Source organism: Dreissena polymorpha, chromosome 8 (genome assembly GCF_020536995.1).
Source record: "Dreissena polymorpha isolate Duluth1 chromosome 8, UMN_Dpol_1.0, whole genome shotgun sequence".
NCBI lineage: Eukaryota > Metazoa > Mollusca > Bivalvia > Myida > Dreissenidae > Dreissena > Dreissena polymorpha.
The window spans coordinates 42,387,993-42,406,125 of NC_068362.1; the positions used below are offsets into that span (position 1 = coordinate 42,387,993).

The window sequence follows — 18,133 nt, forward strand, 5'->3', positions numbered from 1 at the left end:
GAGTTGAAGACGATGTACTGTTGTTTAAGTCTGAATAAACTATCTGTCTGCCTGTCTAAATCCAAGCCGTCATCGTCCCGGTAAAAAAAAATCTGATTTTCAATAGTTGGACATGATGCCCTGATGTCAAAATACGAAATGACCCGCGTAACACGGACCGTGCTTTTCAAGAATCTTTAATAAATTGATAATTTAAGGTAAATAACATTTCAAATAATTATACATAATTACCTTGTTGATAATAAACAGCAAACGATGAATGTTTTTGACACCCATTTTATTTCAAGTATGCATGCAAAACCGAATAATATCGAGAGGGTCCGCTATATACGCTGTTTCATCATAAATTTTACACCCTTTCTGTGTTATAAACAAGAGCTGAAATCGTTAATTTATTACGATTCATTTATAATAAGCTTTATTGATATGTTTCGTGAACAAAATACTACAATATATTCCCTAAAAAATATAATAAGATGGCAAAAGAAATTAAATGGCCGGTTTCTAAACAAAAGCATAATCGACAAGACCGTAGCATCAGTTCAGTGCGTTAGGAACGCGCGCTACATTTTCCCGCCTTCATTCCTTAATTACTTTCGTTTTTAAACAATTTTTTTTTCTATCGTATACAGAATTCTATTCTCCTAAGTAAGATGTAATTTTTAAAACTGAACTCTAAATATAAACGCTACAAATTGGTATTAAGTACGAACATGTCAACCGTAAATCTAGATTCTAAAACTCCAAAACGGTATGATATTTGCAAAAGTTTAAGTTATAACTCGCCGGGCTGTCGAAATCAGAAGAAAAACTTAATATATATTGATATATCTGTTTACTACTTAACGTAAGCTTTCTAATGATATATAATTTGTCAAAATCGGCCGAGAAATGAAACTATAATTTAACAAAAGACGTGAGTGGGTACATCAAAATGTATAACCTCGGCACTTCGCTGTACGCTAATCGTAAAAGATCGATAGCCACAACACGTTAAAACGCGCGGTGGTAAAACATAAAATGTGTATTTCTTGTGTTTAACTCGCTATAAATCCATTAATAACAACGGGAATATACTAAAAGTTATATTTTTTTGAAAGAGGAATTAATAAGCAACAAGATAACGTATAAACCAATAAAATCGGATGAATAGGTCTTGCATAAGATTGAATTTACTACAGTAAGGGTCAAATACTCGATTCATCTCCTGTCAATATACACTCCGTGTTTCAGTTGAGACCGACCCAACTTGCCGTCTCGACTTAAATATTATTACTTGTTAAAGATGTAAGCAACGTTCTTCAAAAGGAGGTTAGATTTATAACCTTTTGCGGGAAATCGTCTACCAATCCAGGGACCTATACAAACTATACTTTGTTTGTATAGGTCCCTGTTTGTATAGGTCCCTGACCAATCCAACACGAAAATAAACAGTTTTCAGATGAAAAGGTAACATTCTCTTACTTTTCTTATTGATAAAACTACTAGTGGGTTGCTTCGGTACACAAATACGCGTTCAATTGACTGACGGCCTCGTATACGTTCAATTTATGTTTGAGGTTATTTTACACTAACTCAAATGCCAATGCTGCCATAGAGACCCATAATGAAACGGGCGGCATTGTTTTCCAGATAGATACGACACAAATAACATGTACCATTAGATATTACACATCAATCAAATGAGGATTGATACAGTAAATACTGTTTGCAAATATATTCTATACGGATGAAGGATTCTTAATATGATAATATGTGCTACCTAATTTACTTGCAAAAGCTTATTTAATGTTTGATAAAGATAACACAGGTAATATATGTCTGCACTAGTGCTGCAACAATACGCCAAAAACCGTATTGCAATATATTGTCAGTAAAAAAACCCGTATTGCAATATATCGCAATATATTGCTAACTTGTACCAAAATTATAACTTGCCAATTATCCGATAATCCCGAATATTCCAGTTTTAAAGCAAATTTTGGTAAATATTTACTATATGCCGGTAAATATGCTCAAGAATAACAAGACACACAATCATTCGCAACTTTTCTTATATATCAAATACATTTTGGCATTTGTTACTATTTAAAGATGTGATGAAATAATGTCCAACCCAGGCATTTTTTTTCCACTGAACACGCGTAATTCACCTGACGTGATGTTCCCATTTTTATACAACACAAAATACACCCATACTTTCCATGCGATGTCCTACATGTCTGTATCATTTTCGCGCGCTCTTTATTGAGACAAAGGATAAAGCACTTTTTATTTGACGCTATATTTTTTTATTGTCACATTAGCATTAAAATTTTGAAGCGTATTTCCGAAATTTGGATTACAAATTTAAAAATGCTCAATTTAGAATCGAACGAAACATTTATAGCTGTGCGCAATTAATTCAACGATAATCTGTTCAAAAGCATCGAACAAATGCTCCGATGTAACAACGTTACTCCGTATAATATACTTTTCAGAATGCTATTTTAACGAAACAAAAAATTACACTGCTTATTTTGTTTACCTTGTTATCATTATTTTGGATGGCTTTTCTGGACGAAATGTGAATTAATTTTTGTAAAAATTTTGTACCGGTATGATGAAAATCGTATCGCAATACAATATGCAGATTGCGTATTGCGATATATACCGATATACCGGTATATTGTTGCAGCACTAGTCTGCACATTATCATGCAACAAAACATTCAATTTCTTTACAAAACAATATGTAATTTAGCAAAACAATAAAATATAATTTGTTTAAATCTTAAACAAACTTATGAAGCTATGCTTTTTGTATAGTAACCCCTTGTACTGTTTTCAAACTCTTAAACATGTATTTCATTTTTTGTTTCCATTTTTTAAAAACAATGTTAGAATTTAAAAAAATAAAATAAAAATCTCGCGAAACTGTGTTTTATTGATGTTTTCCATATGCAGGGATGCCATTTATGTTTTAGGGCAAGATTATTTCTAAAACGATTTTATTTAACTTAAGCATAAAAAAGAAAGGTGCCGTACTTCATTATTTTGGTCCCATGTCTAAATCATTAACCTCGTAAATGTATCCCCTGCATATGTAAATGAAAAACTTTTTGTACTTAATTAATATTAATAAATATATAAATGCAACTATGCTTGCGGGAGTGTTTGCGTCTATCTTGAAAGAAGTGCAAAGACCTCATTCACTGCGCAAAATTACACAGACCAAAAATATCACCTTTGGCTTTGGACACAATACTCTTTGCATATCTTCCGCACTGTTAGAGCTTATGTCATGAAATGTGGTAAACTTATTGTATTTTTCTGAATCCTCAGGAATTAACAGTTGGTAAAAACTATCGCTTATGGCATACACAGATTGAACATTACTAGGTTGGTGCTAAGGAGAAAATACTAGTAGCAAAAATTTAGGTTTATGATGAAGACCCACATTATAAGCTTAACGCTAAATATATGAGTGTACCTGTCACTTTATGTGTGAGACAAAAAATAAACAACAACATACTTATTATCACGAATTTACTGTTATCAACAAGAATTGTTTTACCAGTAAATAATTTACCAAACCATATTTAAATAAAATATAATCAAATATTTTTCACCTGAATTTAATTACATTATTTTTTTTATTTTCATTTCATTTAATTCATTTTCATGTTTTGAAAGTAAAGATACTCAGTCATTATGGAATGTGGCATTAAACATATAGACAGCAGCTGCGTATTGCATGTGAATGAGGCAGTTTCCACATGAATATGATTATAAAATAACAACCCGATTATTAAACTGCATGTACACTCAATTGATTAAAGTCAAGTTAAACTGTTTTTGTATGTTCAAGCTCATTAACAAAATAACACATTCAGTATGTTCATTTATACCCTTATCTTCTCGCCCTTGTTTCTGTGCACTCAACACATATAGTATTAGACACACTGTTATGAGTTTGCATATATTCCGTAAGTTCCTACCACGTGTTTGTTAGTTAAAAAACACGCTCAGTCATGGCACTAAATGTCAATGAGTTGACTTCATCAAAGATGTAGAACCAAAAGAAATACTCCACTCATCCAGTACGCCTTCTATGAAGAAATAATAACAAGCAGTCATCAAATAAAATGAATACCGTATCCTACACTTTCGCTTCTTATATGGTCTTCAAAAGTAAGTAATCAGTGGTAATCAGAGACAGTTGACAAGACTAAACGTCTGCTTTTCGCTTATTTGCAATTTTTTCAAAGTGTCAGCATAATGTGCAAAATAATAATGGTAATACACAACATGGTCTCAGGTGTGTCAAATGAATTTTTAAGCAAGGATTATTAATTATAGGTATAAGTTCAAGTGTACAACACACTCTTTTGTAATAAAAATATTGCAAAGTGTGCTACTGGCACTGCATAATGCACATTTATATTTAAGCAAAAATTAAAATTCATTTATATAATGAACAAGAAATCCGATACTTAAAAACAACTTAGTAGATATTGTTTAATGTACAATGTATTACTCAAAGTCATCATCACACAATGAGACAACACAATGGTCTCTAAACAGAGTGTGCTTTTTAATTGATGCATACATTTAATGAATAAATTCTGGTAACAGAAATACAGAAACAAACGTCTAGAGCTGCCTGGGAACTATCATTTTTAATATCAACAATTCATTTGACATGCCTGATTGCAAATTGTTAATTTCACTATTTTTTCACATTGTTTTCACACCTGATATTTGTAATGCTGTATATTCTTTTTGCTTACAGACATACTGAGTCTCTTCACAATAATTGCAGTTTCTTTACAGTCCACTAAGGTTGAACATTACAGAGTCACAATTGCTAATGTTTCAGTCCCGGTCAAGCTTTATAGGTCCAGAATTGCTTCGTTGTTGAGTACAAAGCATGCAGTCAGTTTTGCTCAGCAGAATGCTGCATGGAATGTGTGAAGTCCAGCATTTGACAATGCAGCTTCTAAAAGAAAATCAAAAAGAATCTATATGAATTAGTCTATTTCCAATGTGTATGTAAGCACAGTTTGATTTTTTAAAGTTTGAAACAGTTTGGTACGAAAATGATCGAGTATGAGTCGGAGATGCAATATTGTTTACAATCACAACGTAACTTAATACATCACAAAAGAAAGGGTCTTGAGAATAATCACGTAGAATATACTCAAGAAATAACTCCAAAACTTAATAAAATGATAACTTTTATGTTCCATTAGTTTGACTGAATAATAATGACCTTAAATTTAAAATCGGCGAATTTTTGTATGTGCCGAAAACAGTTCCCATGTTATCAAAGGTAATCTTTAGCAATATAACATGTATATAGATTGATGTTTATGACATGTAACCAAACGCAATATTTTAATTGAATAATGACTTACCAATCGAGTGCATTCCATTTATTTATTAAATTTCAACAATGTAAACATCCACCAGAGTATGTCAGTTTCAATTTTTACTTCTTAATGACGTATCGACGAAAGCAGTGACGTCACACAGACATGTATAGTTGTTGACAAAAGAAACGCGGCCGTTCATGTTGTGAACAAATTAAACTTTTAAACAATTGTTTATTTATGTAAAGGGATAATATTAACTATAGAATATTGGTTTTTAATTGAAGAAGTTAATTCGAAACTAATCTTATTTGGTTTTGTAAACCGGAAGTACGCAAATAATTTAGACGGGTTATCTTTTTTAAGATTTTGTTAACAACATCTAGAGCAATTTTCCATTTGCAATGCATTATGGGAAACAGGAAGTGTCACACAGGGAGGCAAACAGACGTATTTTGATCGTAGAAAGTCATAATACAATAACATAGAGTACGATTCGCTTCTTAATAATTATTGCAATGCCGTATTATTTCACGAGGAATGCATCTACGTGTCATATAGCGTTTGTCCAAGTGCCTGTGTGCTCCAGCGCTCTATGATTTTCCATCGCGAAAATAGGTGACGGCAGAAATCATTTGACTTGTATCCCTATAAGGTAATGTCTCTTTGTATTTCAGAAAAGTGATACAAATAAACAGTCAACGCCCGCTTTGCGGGCTTTTGCCCGTATTAAAAATTACTCCTATAAATATGAGGTTGATTTACATCGACCTCATATCGTTTAACGTTTTTTTGCAATAGCATCGTTCCGACATGAATTCATGTCGGAAGCTTTAACGGCATCAAATTCATAATATGATTATAGGTGCTACCTAATTTACGGGCAAAAGCTTTTAAAATTTTTTTTGATAACCATGTATTTTTAATAAATACATGGACATGATTGTGTTCAAAATATTATAATTGTTGCAATAATTTAGTAATGCATCCAAAAAAATCAATCTTAAAACGTGATACATGTTCCAAGCTTAAAGATCTAGCATCTTATTTTATTTTTTTTCTAGCCACAGAATTTATAGCTGGTTTGGTGTCTGTGGTTTAGTGGATGGGGTGTCTGCTAACTGGCTTAGTCACTGGGAGGTGTCTGTATTGAACCCTTTAGTGGGAGCATTCTTTAGATAACCCTAAAGACATACTATGGCGTACCGTTTGGGTTGAGTCAAGAAGACCTACAAGTTAAAAAGATAAATGTACGGCAAAGTACAATAATTGTACGTCGACATAAATATAAAATACACTTCAAAGTATATATTTGTACGTCAAAGTACAATTTGTACTTAGACATACATGTTTGTACTCTACGTACACATTTTCTGAACAGCCAATCAAAACACTAGTCTCTTGAGCCGCTTTTCCTTCAGATTTATTCATAATAAATGTTTAAAATCTCTTTTTTAATTGAGGAAAAAATGAATAAAAATATCAGAATGGCAAAAAAACAACAAATAGAAGTTTTAAGTATTTAATGCATTGAAATAGATTATATACAAATTTGAAGAAGATTCAATTGTTACCTTTTTAAAATTAAAATTATTCAGCATATTGTGAGTATTTATTGATCATGCGGGGCGGAGTATCACGACCGTCCAGCGCATTACTGTGTAGGAAATTCCCAACGGTAACCAAACAGTTACAAAGCATTAACGGGATAAATAATGTATTATAACCTCCCCGTTGGTCGTATTTTGTGATAACCATAACTTGCATAAGTCAGAGGTTAATTCCGCCACGCCAGGTCAATAAATACGCACAATATCTATGAGTTAGCGGTCGATAGTCGCATAATTTGGTATTAATTATAATAATAATAATGTTTAATAAATACGCACAATATCTATGAGTAAGCGGTCGATAGTCGCATAATTCAGTATAAATAATAATAATAATAATAATGTTCAATGTCAAATATCTCTAAAAGCAACAGACGTAATGTGTCTTCTGATTGGCTAACACTCAAGGGTCGGTGAAAATTGTACGTCGAAGTACATTTCTTGTTCTACCTAGTACTTCTTGTAGACTTTCGACGTATTTACGGCTGTACGGCCCTTATCTGGAGCTCTGTCTATAGTCACAATTTGAATGCAAATATTAGAATGCATCATGTTATATCATCCATATTTTTTTATTTAACAAACCAAACACTTCACATCATTTATTTGCACATAAAATAATAGTTACAAAATAAGTAAAACTAAAACACTGTCATCAACCTACATTTCAAGAATATTAACGTATATGAAATTACAAAGTGGTGTTATTGTATTACCTTTTACAAAATTAACATTGCTGGTTTTGTATTAGCCTTAAAACATTTATCATGGATTGACAAGTAACAACCAATTTATTAATTACACAATAGAATGGAAACCATATTAATTGCATTATGCATTTACTAAACAAGCTATTTGCTACTGTTTAGAATTACACTATCTTACTAAAAATGATCACAGGTACTTAGTGCTTTTACATACTTGTGGTAAGTTTTGTATTACTAGTTTGACAACTATCGGCAGACACTTGTCGATATACAGACAAAATTTGCATGGGAACTTTCATATTTTTTCAGCATAATTGCCTTCAAATTGTTAATTTAACAACCCTTTGACATTGTTTGCACATCTGATCTTATTATACCATAGATGATTTTTGTTTATAGATAGACATATATAGACTTTTCAAAGTTCTATAAAAGTTCACACATGTTCCATCCAAGTAAACCAACAGAACCAATAAAAATCACCACAGATAATAACAGATGTGTATAGCTTGGAAATTATGATAGTTCAGGAATCCCTCCTTTGTTGATTTCTGTAAACCAAAACTGTCAGTTTTGCTGGATAGATAGGCTTGTATGAAGCCCAGCTCTTGCCTTCGCAGAACAGCTTCTAAAAAAAGGAAAACCAACAAATATCTTAAAATTTGATCAATAACGCAGACAATTTATAAGTGTCTTGTTTTTTGTTGATTTGAATCTGGCAGATTTTTTACGTAAGATTGTTGTACGAAAATCCAATGGTATCGGATTTTGTGGTTTGAGGCCTTAACTAATTATAGTGATATGTAACCTTTCGGGATATCGGTAAAGTGCGAGCAGACGAGGTGTAAATACGTTAAAAATTAAAGCTAAAAGACTAAAAAGTTAGATCGGAATATCTTTAAATTTTGAAAATAAATGTGTTTCTGGTGGATAACAACGACAACTTACCAGAATATTGCTCATGATCACAAGTAAAAACTTCTTTCTGAGAGCGAATGGAAAATGCGTCACAAATTCTGACAAATAAACAGTAGGGTGTCGTTATTGAAATACCGCGAGAATACTGGAAGAATAGAGATGCCAGCTATAATGTTTAAAACAAATATTTTTTTAACAAGCCTTTGTGATTTGTCAGGATAATAATAACAATAAGATACCCGGGTGTACATTGTCCAGGGTAATCATGGAACTTAGGCTGGAAATCCATGGTATAACATGGAATTCCATGGAAATCCCTGGAATTTGAAACAGTTTCCAGGGTTTTCCAGGGTTTTGTTCTAAAAATGTCCATGAAACGTGGACTTTTTTTCCAAGCATTTTCCAGCCTTGGATGGAAAAGCATGGAAAAGGAATGGAAAACGCTGGATTTAGGCTGGATAACCATGGAAAATATTTCCAGATAGCATGGAAAGTGGAACATAGAATTTTTCAAGCATGGAAAAGACTCTAACATTTTCAGCTGACCCTGAAAAAAACTTAGACTTTATAAGAGGAGAAAATAACTTATAAAAATGCAACACATTTTATTCAAAGTAAATCAGAGTTCAACAATTAACACAACATATGAATAAAACATAAAACAATGTGCATAGTTTGGGCAAAAATAGTAGTAGTTATAGTAGTAGTAGTAGTGGTAGAAGTAGTAATGCTGAGGCTGGCAGTAGAATATGTTGTAGGAGTAGAAGTAAAAGTGGTTGTTGTATTAAGTTGTATAAGCAGTTAAACTACTGATAATTATACTATTGGTGCAAATTTAAGTGACAGTAGCAGTAGTAGCAGTTATTATTGTGTTGTTGTTTTAGCATTTACAGGAATAGTAGCAGTAACGGTAGCAATAGTAGTATAAATAATAATAACAATACTAGTAGCAGCAGTAGTAGTAGTAGTTAAGGAAGTAGCATTAGCAGCAGCAGCAGTAGTAGTAGTAGAAGTAGTAGTAGTAGAAGTAGCAGCAGCAGCAGTAGTATCAGTAGCAGCATCAGCAGCATCAGTAGCAGTAGTAGTAGCAGTAGTAGTAGCAATAGTAGTTGAAGTACTAGTAGTAGTAGTAGAAGTAGTAGTAGAAGTAGTAGTGGTAGTAGTAGTAGTAGTAACAGCAGCAGCAGCAGCAGCAGCAGCAGCAGTAGTAGTAGTAGTAGTCGCTGCAGCAGGAGTTGTAGTAGTAGTAGTAGCAGCAGCAGCAGAAGCAGTAGTAGTAGAAGTAGCAGCAGCAGCAGCAGGAGTAGTAGCAGCAGTAGCAGCAGCAGTAGTAGTAGTAGTAGTTGAAGCAGTAGTAGTAGTTGAAGCAGTAGTAGTAGTAGTAGCAGTAGTAGCAGCAGTAGTAGTAGTAGTAATAGTAGTAGTAGTAGAAGTAGTAGTAGTAGTAGTACAAGTAGAAGTAGCAGTAGTAGTAGTAGTAGTAGAAGTAGTAGTAGTAGTAGTAGTAGTTGTTGTTGTTGTTGTTGTTGTTGTTGTTGTTGTGGCTGTTGTAATAGTAGTAGTAGTTTTGCAGAAGTAGTAGTAGTAGTATTAGTACTAGTAGTAGAAGTAATAGTAGTAACTTTCAAAGCAATGTCTACATTAGTTTAAATTCTTTAACCCTGTTCAAGGTGTATACACACTCAATATTTAACTACAGTCCAGGTTTGCAATTAACAAACTATCTGATAAACCTGTGTGTGAGTCAGATATGTCTGCTGCTAATCTATTGGTTATAAAATATCACAGCCTTTTCTGATTGGCTGAGTTCAAATACAGAGAGGTTACCTGTTAGATTGAAATTCTGGCGTATTGTAGAAAATATGCAGGTTAAACTTGTTGTTAAAATGAAGTTAATGTAATGTTCACAAACATTAGAGTTAATGAGTTTTTCCATTAACAAGAATTTCTTAAAATAATAATGTATGGATATCATTTGGAAAGTGACATGAAATGTTGTAAAAAAGTGATGCATACAAGTGTTTCAGAAGTCTGTCTAGGAATAGAACAACAACTGAAGGTTTGTGCTTTTCATTATTTCTAAATATTCCTTTAAATTTATTCTTCTTATGTCATCATTGTAGACCTTTTTTATGTGACATTTTAGGTAAAAGTATGGCAAATATAGAAGTTTAAAAGCAGCTGTCACACACATTTTCACTAAGTGCAGTTTGCAGCTTGATAAAGGAAGTCCTATGTGGAGATATTAATAAGCTTGAATGTAGTATCGGAAGTTTATAATGCATGGCTAGGGAACTGAGGCTAAGGGAGTTATGTGCTGTGCATGATGAGAACTCAATGCTCATTAATGCTGTTAATGTTTATAAATAAATCAATTAAACTAATAGCATTGTTTTTTAGGTTTCACTGTGCAATTTCATACCAATAGAATTACACATCATTCTAATTATAGCAATAATAAATTTGTACTAATCATACCTACAAATTTTGTTATGCTATGCTTTGTGATGTATTAACTTCATTGTAAGTTATTATTTAAAGACCATTTTACTAAATATTTAAAACAATACTTGAATTATTTTCTATATACATTTTCATTATGTGCTTTAACTGTAGCTGACCAGTTGATGGAAGATACTGCAGAGTATGGCAGGGAAATAACCCAAGACAGCAAAGCGGCTCTTTTGGCGCATTTACCAAGAGGACTAACATGGCCACAAATTTATGGTAAATATTGTTATGCCCGGGCTCATATAAGTAATTTAGTGTTAACCACCTGAAAGTATTTTGTCTTTTTGGTATCCAATATTTTGGTCTAGTTTCAATTACAGGTTATTTTTATATGAATTAGCAAATTAGCATAACTTTCATATAGCAATATCTGAATATAAAATTCCTATATATGTTTGAGTTTCCAGATACATGCTAGTGTACCCCGTTTTGGGGCATTTAAGAAAACAACAATATAAATTTCAAAATAAAAGAGAGTCATATAAAAATATAAATTAAATCACCAATTTATTCACTTGAAATTCTCAGTTTTCCTGTGTGGTTGCCTGTTTGCAAGTAGATTAAAGCCCGCTTGCAAACTTTAAGAGAATAAATTTCAGTAAATGGAAAAGAAATAATTGCTTACTACTTAGGATCGTAAATGTTCGCTTAAATACAAAAAAGCCAGATGTACCGAATTGAGCAGTGATATGAAATATCTAAAATAGATTAAAATATGAATGAGCATTGAAGTATAGATATTCAATCATATGATTGCATGCTGCACATTTACTTTTACAGATGAATGTAAAAAACTTATGACTTTCTTGTAATATTGTTTGCTTTGTTTTTCTTTCAGAGATCATGCAGGAGCCATACAGTATAACAGCAGTACAAGTTCTATAAAAGATCCACGACCTACTGAAGCCCAGCTAATTAAAAAAAAAGTTTTTAAAAACTGTAATTTTATCCCACCTGGGTACTTATAATTTACTAAGCTGCCTTCACAAGTTTTAGACTTGCAATTATATTTTAAACTGTCACTTGGAAAGTAATACATGTACATGCATTATGTTCTGAATTTCTTTGAACAATAAAATTATATAAAAGTATTTTAATGAAATTGAGCACCTAAATTGCATTAAAGTGAAAGTAGCTCATGGGCAGCTACATATATTGTGACAAACATGAAGTAGCTAAAATAACTTAAATTTTTCATTTTGTTTCTTGTATATCGTTTGTACAGGGTTCGTGAATTGTTACTGTATATTACTTGACTTGCTTGTATTTTGTTACTTTGAATACATGTTGTTAAGGTTGCATTATACTTTTTAACTTTTAAAGTAGCGCCTGTTCTGTTATGTAAGGGCCTGATTTATGATAATGGACCTAGAGGCTTTGTAAGCATGTATTAAACAACACTTGCTTGATCTGAATAATTTGTTAAATAAATGTAATACAATTTGTAATCTGATGTTATATTTTGATGAATTGTGAACAAAATAATACATCGAAGAAACTAAGGCATTATGTTGATTTTTTGTTTTGTTTTAATATAACCTTAAATTATGATTTATTTAAGCTGTGAGTATTGTATTCATTTAATACATAAATATTGTTTTTAGACCAGAAATTTCTTTTTCTATTCAGTGACCATGGTAAACGCTGGACAATTTTCCATGTTATACCAGGCATCCATGGAATATTAAACAAAGAAAAACCCTGGAACATTTTCCAGGGTTTTCCAGCCAGCATGGAAAAAATACCGTCCGAATACTCCATGTAATCTGGAAAACCCTGGAAAAAAATCCATGGTTTTCCATGGTTTTCCAGATTACATGGAGTATTCGGACGGTATTTATTCCATGCTGGCTGGAAAACCCTGGAAATTTTTCCATGGTAATTATTCCAGGGAGCCTGGAAAACCATGGAAACTATTCCAGGCTATTTCCACATACCATGGACAATTTTCCACCTTTTTTTAAAATATTGACGCTGGAAAAGGCTGGAAACTTAGTCCGAATACTCCAGCCTCATATTTTCCATGGATTTCCATGGAAAACCCTGGACAAAGTACACCCGGGTATCGAAAAGATCAAAGCAAATAAATTCGACAGAAATCTGAGATTCGACAATATATTAAAGACGGGTTATGTTCACCTAAATTGTGTTTGGTAAAGACTGTCACTATATGTAGTGAACCAGTCTTTGGCTTATACCCACTGAAGAAGAGCATTCAGGGGAGATAATTGAGTAAAGACTTAATTTTGGAACGGTTGCGAAGAAAAAATAATGCGAGAATATTTAGTGTGATTCGCTACACAATTATGATGTCATTGATATAACAGGGTTTTTTTTGGCCCGATTTTATAGCCAAAATACGACTATGTTCCCAATCCCACAAAGTATACTTTTTTCCCAAAATGTGGCAAAAAATTCCCAATTTCCAAAAAAATAAATAAATAAATATTTTTTTTATATTTTTTTTTATAGATTTTTTAGAAAGAAGTAAAATAGTGTTTTATGCGTATTTTATCTCAATTTTAATTCAATTACAACTAACAAAGTATTTTATGATTTTGTTCTTTTAATTTTAATGATTATAAAGTGTTATATCAAATTTAGTATTTCCCTAATAAGTGGACTTTTCGTTTGGAAAAAATGGCTAATGAATTAATTTTCCCAATTTCATGAAAATGCCGATAAAATTCCCAATCCCAAAGCCATGGGCTATCTTCCCAAAAAGTGGAAAAAAAAACCTGTATAACTTTTCCTGAGGTAAGCATTTACATGTGATTTAGCATATGTCAAAGTGTTTTTGATTTGTTCAAGGCCATAAATAGCATCGCGAAAATAAATGTCGCGTGGCAATTTTTTTTGAGACGTATCCATATGTGGTATTCTCATGTAATTTTAAGTCTAAATTCCCATATGTATGAACGGTCAACGCCCGCTTCACGGGCTTTTGCCCGTACTAGTGGGTTGATTCGGTACACAAATACGCGTTCAATTGACTGACGGCTTCGTATACGTTTAATTTATGTTTGAGGTTATTTTACACTAAATCAAACGCCAATGCTGCCATAGAGACCCATATAGTTGCAATAATTCAACTATCAGCTTTATAACCCAATGGGTTGCTGATAGTTGCAATGCGCTCTCTCTTGGCCATGGGTGCAAAATGTTATCAACAATGCAAGGGTTAAGGAACACTGAAACTGCAAGATCTTATCAAAGTTTACCTGTCTAAAGGTCACAATATACTAAATAGTTTCCCTATAATTCAATGTAAAAGCGACAACGTTGAGCGAAAATTAATTCAACATTTTGAACATAGAGACCCCCATAATCATACCTTTTCTTAAAGGCCATTCTAAGCGGAATCGATTTATGCAATAAAAAAGATATATCATGTTCAAACCAAAAAAGAACTTGACGCTAATCAAAATCGACTGTTTTTGCAACTTTTTTTCGGCCGTTTCTTAGTGGAATGTAACCTTTTTCAGTGCAAGGCTTTACTTAAGTCTCCAAGTTCATCATATTTCAGGGATTCGGTGGTGAACACCTATTTATGCCCTACCATTATCTCCGAAAGATAAAACCCGAACAATAGTTTAAGAAGTAAAACATGCCTTCGAGTCAACTATGATATTTTTTTAGAGAGTACAGCCCTACATGAAACGAGTATTTAGTATATTGTAACCTAAACCACAAACTCATGCGAATGGTACCATTTAAGCAAGCAATAATTGCTTTTTATTGACTTCGTCTTTCTTTCGTACTTTTTATCAACCATATTGGATCAGTTGGCAATTTCCCGAATTAAAATGTCGCTGTTGGCTAGCGCATTACACCAATTGTTTGCACAACGGATGAACATCAACTCTGCTAGGTGCTATGGGTCCGTATTCACCGACGTTTTGGTGAAAGTCTAAATTATAAACACAAACTTAAGAAAATAAATCAATCGAAATAACATTTAACCCATAATAATGGTCACAAAACGATCACATCAACATTAGAAAACTTTACTTCATCAATGAAAATAGCATGTTAAAATGAATACATCTACATTGAACATTGAAACAAGTCTAACACGTCAAATGAAAAATATGCTACCATATTAATTGGTTCTTGTCCCAACGCTGTGTATCCCCAATGACAAAGTACTTTGGCAATTATAATTATAAATATCAACAATGTCATGCACAAATGTTACTACCTGCCAGTAAACAGTGAAATAAGCACTACTAGTACTAGTATTCAGTGTAAGTGTTAATTATAGACATACATTTACTAGAAAAAATCAATCGAAATAATGCTAAACCCATGATAATGGTCACAAAACAATCAACATAAAGAGAACTTCATAATAGTTTGTCCGGACATGCTCCAAAACATGTACAGCTTCGTGAGCATCTGTTACAACAAATACACAACTGGCAAACACACACTTCACATGTGTCATCTTGACAACCATCGCCTTGGGCAGGAATAGGATTCATGTCTTTAGTTCTTAGCTCCTTCAGAACGGTATGTCTGACGCATTCCGTCCCATTCACCATGGTCTTCATAGCGTCATGGCAATCCGTTATGGACCGAGGGTACGCGAAAACTAGAGCAAGAGCTGGATCTCCATCGCTACCGGCTCTGCCAGTAAGACAGGATAGAGCGCGGTGCACCCCAGTGGACCACGAGCCACACGTCCGGAATGTCGATCTACCATCACAGAAAATAAATGTCATTGTTGAGTATCAAGATTTACCTTTTTTTTAAATAAAAATACATACTCATGTTTTAACTTCGTACGATATACAAGTTTAATTTATATGGTATGAACGTGATTGAGCAAAATTGAATAAGAGAAACTTTATTAACTAAGTAAATAATAGTTTTATTGAGAAAAAAATGTCGAAGTGAGTTATAATCATTGTGAAAGTAACTTACTCCAAGCGCAAAGGCGACTGTTGCCTCAACAACGCTAACTCTTCCGGCCCGGAAATCATTTAGAAATCCTCTCCTTCGTGGCGTCCGTTGTTGAAGATGTAAACATTTCAACAACGCGGTTGTAGCTACGGTGCTCCCCGTCGTAAGACGTGTCACGGAGTTGAATAACCAACCATGACCACACTTGATATACACACCTGTACGACCTGAAATCGCAAAAGGAAGATCTTTTTGACATACATGTAATATAAGATTTTTTGTATAGGAACACAGACATAGAAAAGCATAGTACAGTGTAGTTTACCCAATTACAAAGATCTTCACACTATTGTACATAATACATACATTTTAAACAAACAAGCCAACATTCTGATTAAAACAGAATTGAATTGAATTAAAATTACACACTTGCAGAATATTATAGTCTTGACCAGTGTGGGTGTTGTCTGAAACTGTTGCAGCAACCACACCAGCTCTTCCTCAGCGTGATCAGTCGATTTCTAACCGCCAGTCGAATATTCGGTCTGAAGATTTTATCATACAAATAGTATCATAATTATAATAGTTATAGCGTTGTATTTAATTATCTGGGTACACTTTTACTAATTTAACTACTAACGCAAATATCTGACGTACACAGGGAGTTTAATTAAATTGTATGTTATTTATTTTTCAAAGATTACTACCAATTATTATCAAACTATTAGTTAATTAAGAAGCATGCGTTGTATTATAAATATGCGCACCCGATCAGAAAACGTAAGTAGCTTCTTTAAATAGTTCCCAGATAATTTTAGGAATTGCCTTTCCACTAACATAGTGACTTTCACCACCAGGGGATTAGGATGGAGTGACGAAGAATATACAGAAAACCAATCTTAGGACTTGTATTGCAAAATGTCGTTTACTTGAACACAAACTCTAAATTAGTCTTAATTAATGCATGACAATGTTAAAGGCATGAGTTAAAAGCACACATGGAAGGCGACATGAAAAAAAATGCCGGAGGTGAAATTTTTTTTTAAGCAACTTTCTTTTAAAAGCGTTCTCTTAGTCGCGAGAAGGGCACGCTAGGCGCGGGCAATGTTACCTGTCAAGTGAACATGACTCAGATCACAGCGCACGATTGGCTGACCCGTTACACAAAATTGGGCAACCTATTGGCACAATTCCCCCCGATTGGCTGACCCGTTATGCAAAATGAGTCAACCAAAGGGCACAATTCCTATCCGCATTGCGTTTTTACATAACTTAGAACCAATTGCGATTCATAAAACCGTTTATTAGTGGATACAGTTTTATTTATACGACGTTTGCTGTTAATTGTAATTATATAAAACTTACTGCTAAGCATTTAATATTTGCTACGAGGATTGTGGTATTTTGTCTCATTTACCTGTCGGGTAATACGCCGACAGATAACGCATCGTCGGACAACAGCAGACCTTGGTGTATATTCTGCTGTACCTTCTCTGTTGCTGTAGCAGTAACTGCAAGCAAGGGTACATCAGTTCTGTCAGGCTGCGCAGTTCCCCAATTTGTCGGAACTCTGGTCGGAAATCTTCGCCCCTAATAATGTTATACTGTAAATAAGTACAATTTATTTTTGTTTTGTAAAGTAGAATTCATGGAGTAATGGTACGGTAAACAAAGTTGACTTTTTTTCAACAGATGTTGACCGAATATCCGAATATTCGTTCGGAAGGATGACCAAATATTCCAATACCGAAATCGGTATTCGTTGCCATCCCTAATAAAAATATAAACAAACAAGCACATTTGTTAAATTGATACCACACGCCACATGCTTGCAACGCCAAATTCTGTAAACAACTACTGCTTTAGATTCATACATGATACACTTAAATAAATGTTCAATCAAATCCAAAAAGCAGTTAAAATACCAATATTATAAACATGTATTTTTATGTAAAAAGTGGCCATAACTCCATTATTGACCAATTGTTTGAGTGACAATTTGACCTTTACCATCCTCTTATCAATATGTACACTCATTCCAAGTTTAAATGAAATCTGCACAAGCAGTTCCAAGATTACTCTCCAGACACAATAGTGTGATTATTTTCAAGCAAAAAGGCCATTACTCT

General features: G+C 33.3%; 2 long non-coding RNA genes across 2 annotated transcripts; one reads left to right on the top strand and one right to left on the bottom strand.

Moving 5' to 3' along the window:
* The first annotated feature begins 10,543 nt into the window (after positions 1-10,543).
* Positions 10,544-12,596, top strand: LOC127841727 (uncharacterized). The gene is made up of 3 exons (XR_008031290.1): positions 10,544-10,647; positions 11,205-11,315; positions 11,938-12,596. It is a non-coding gene; the product is annotated as an uncharacterized LOC127841727 (long non-coding RNA).
* Positions 12,597-15,490: 2,894 nt separating this feature from the next.
* On the bottom strand, positions 15,491-17,025 carry LOC127841725 (uncharacterized). Its single transcript, XR_008031289.1, has 3 exons — positions 16,434-17,025; positions 16,026-16,231; positions 15,491-15,797 (listed from the first exon to the last, which is right to left on the bottom strand). It is a non-coding gene; the product is annotated as an uncharacterized LOC127841725 (long non-coding RNA).
* Between the last annotated feature and the right edge of the window lie 1,108 nt (positions 17,026-18,133).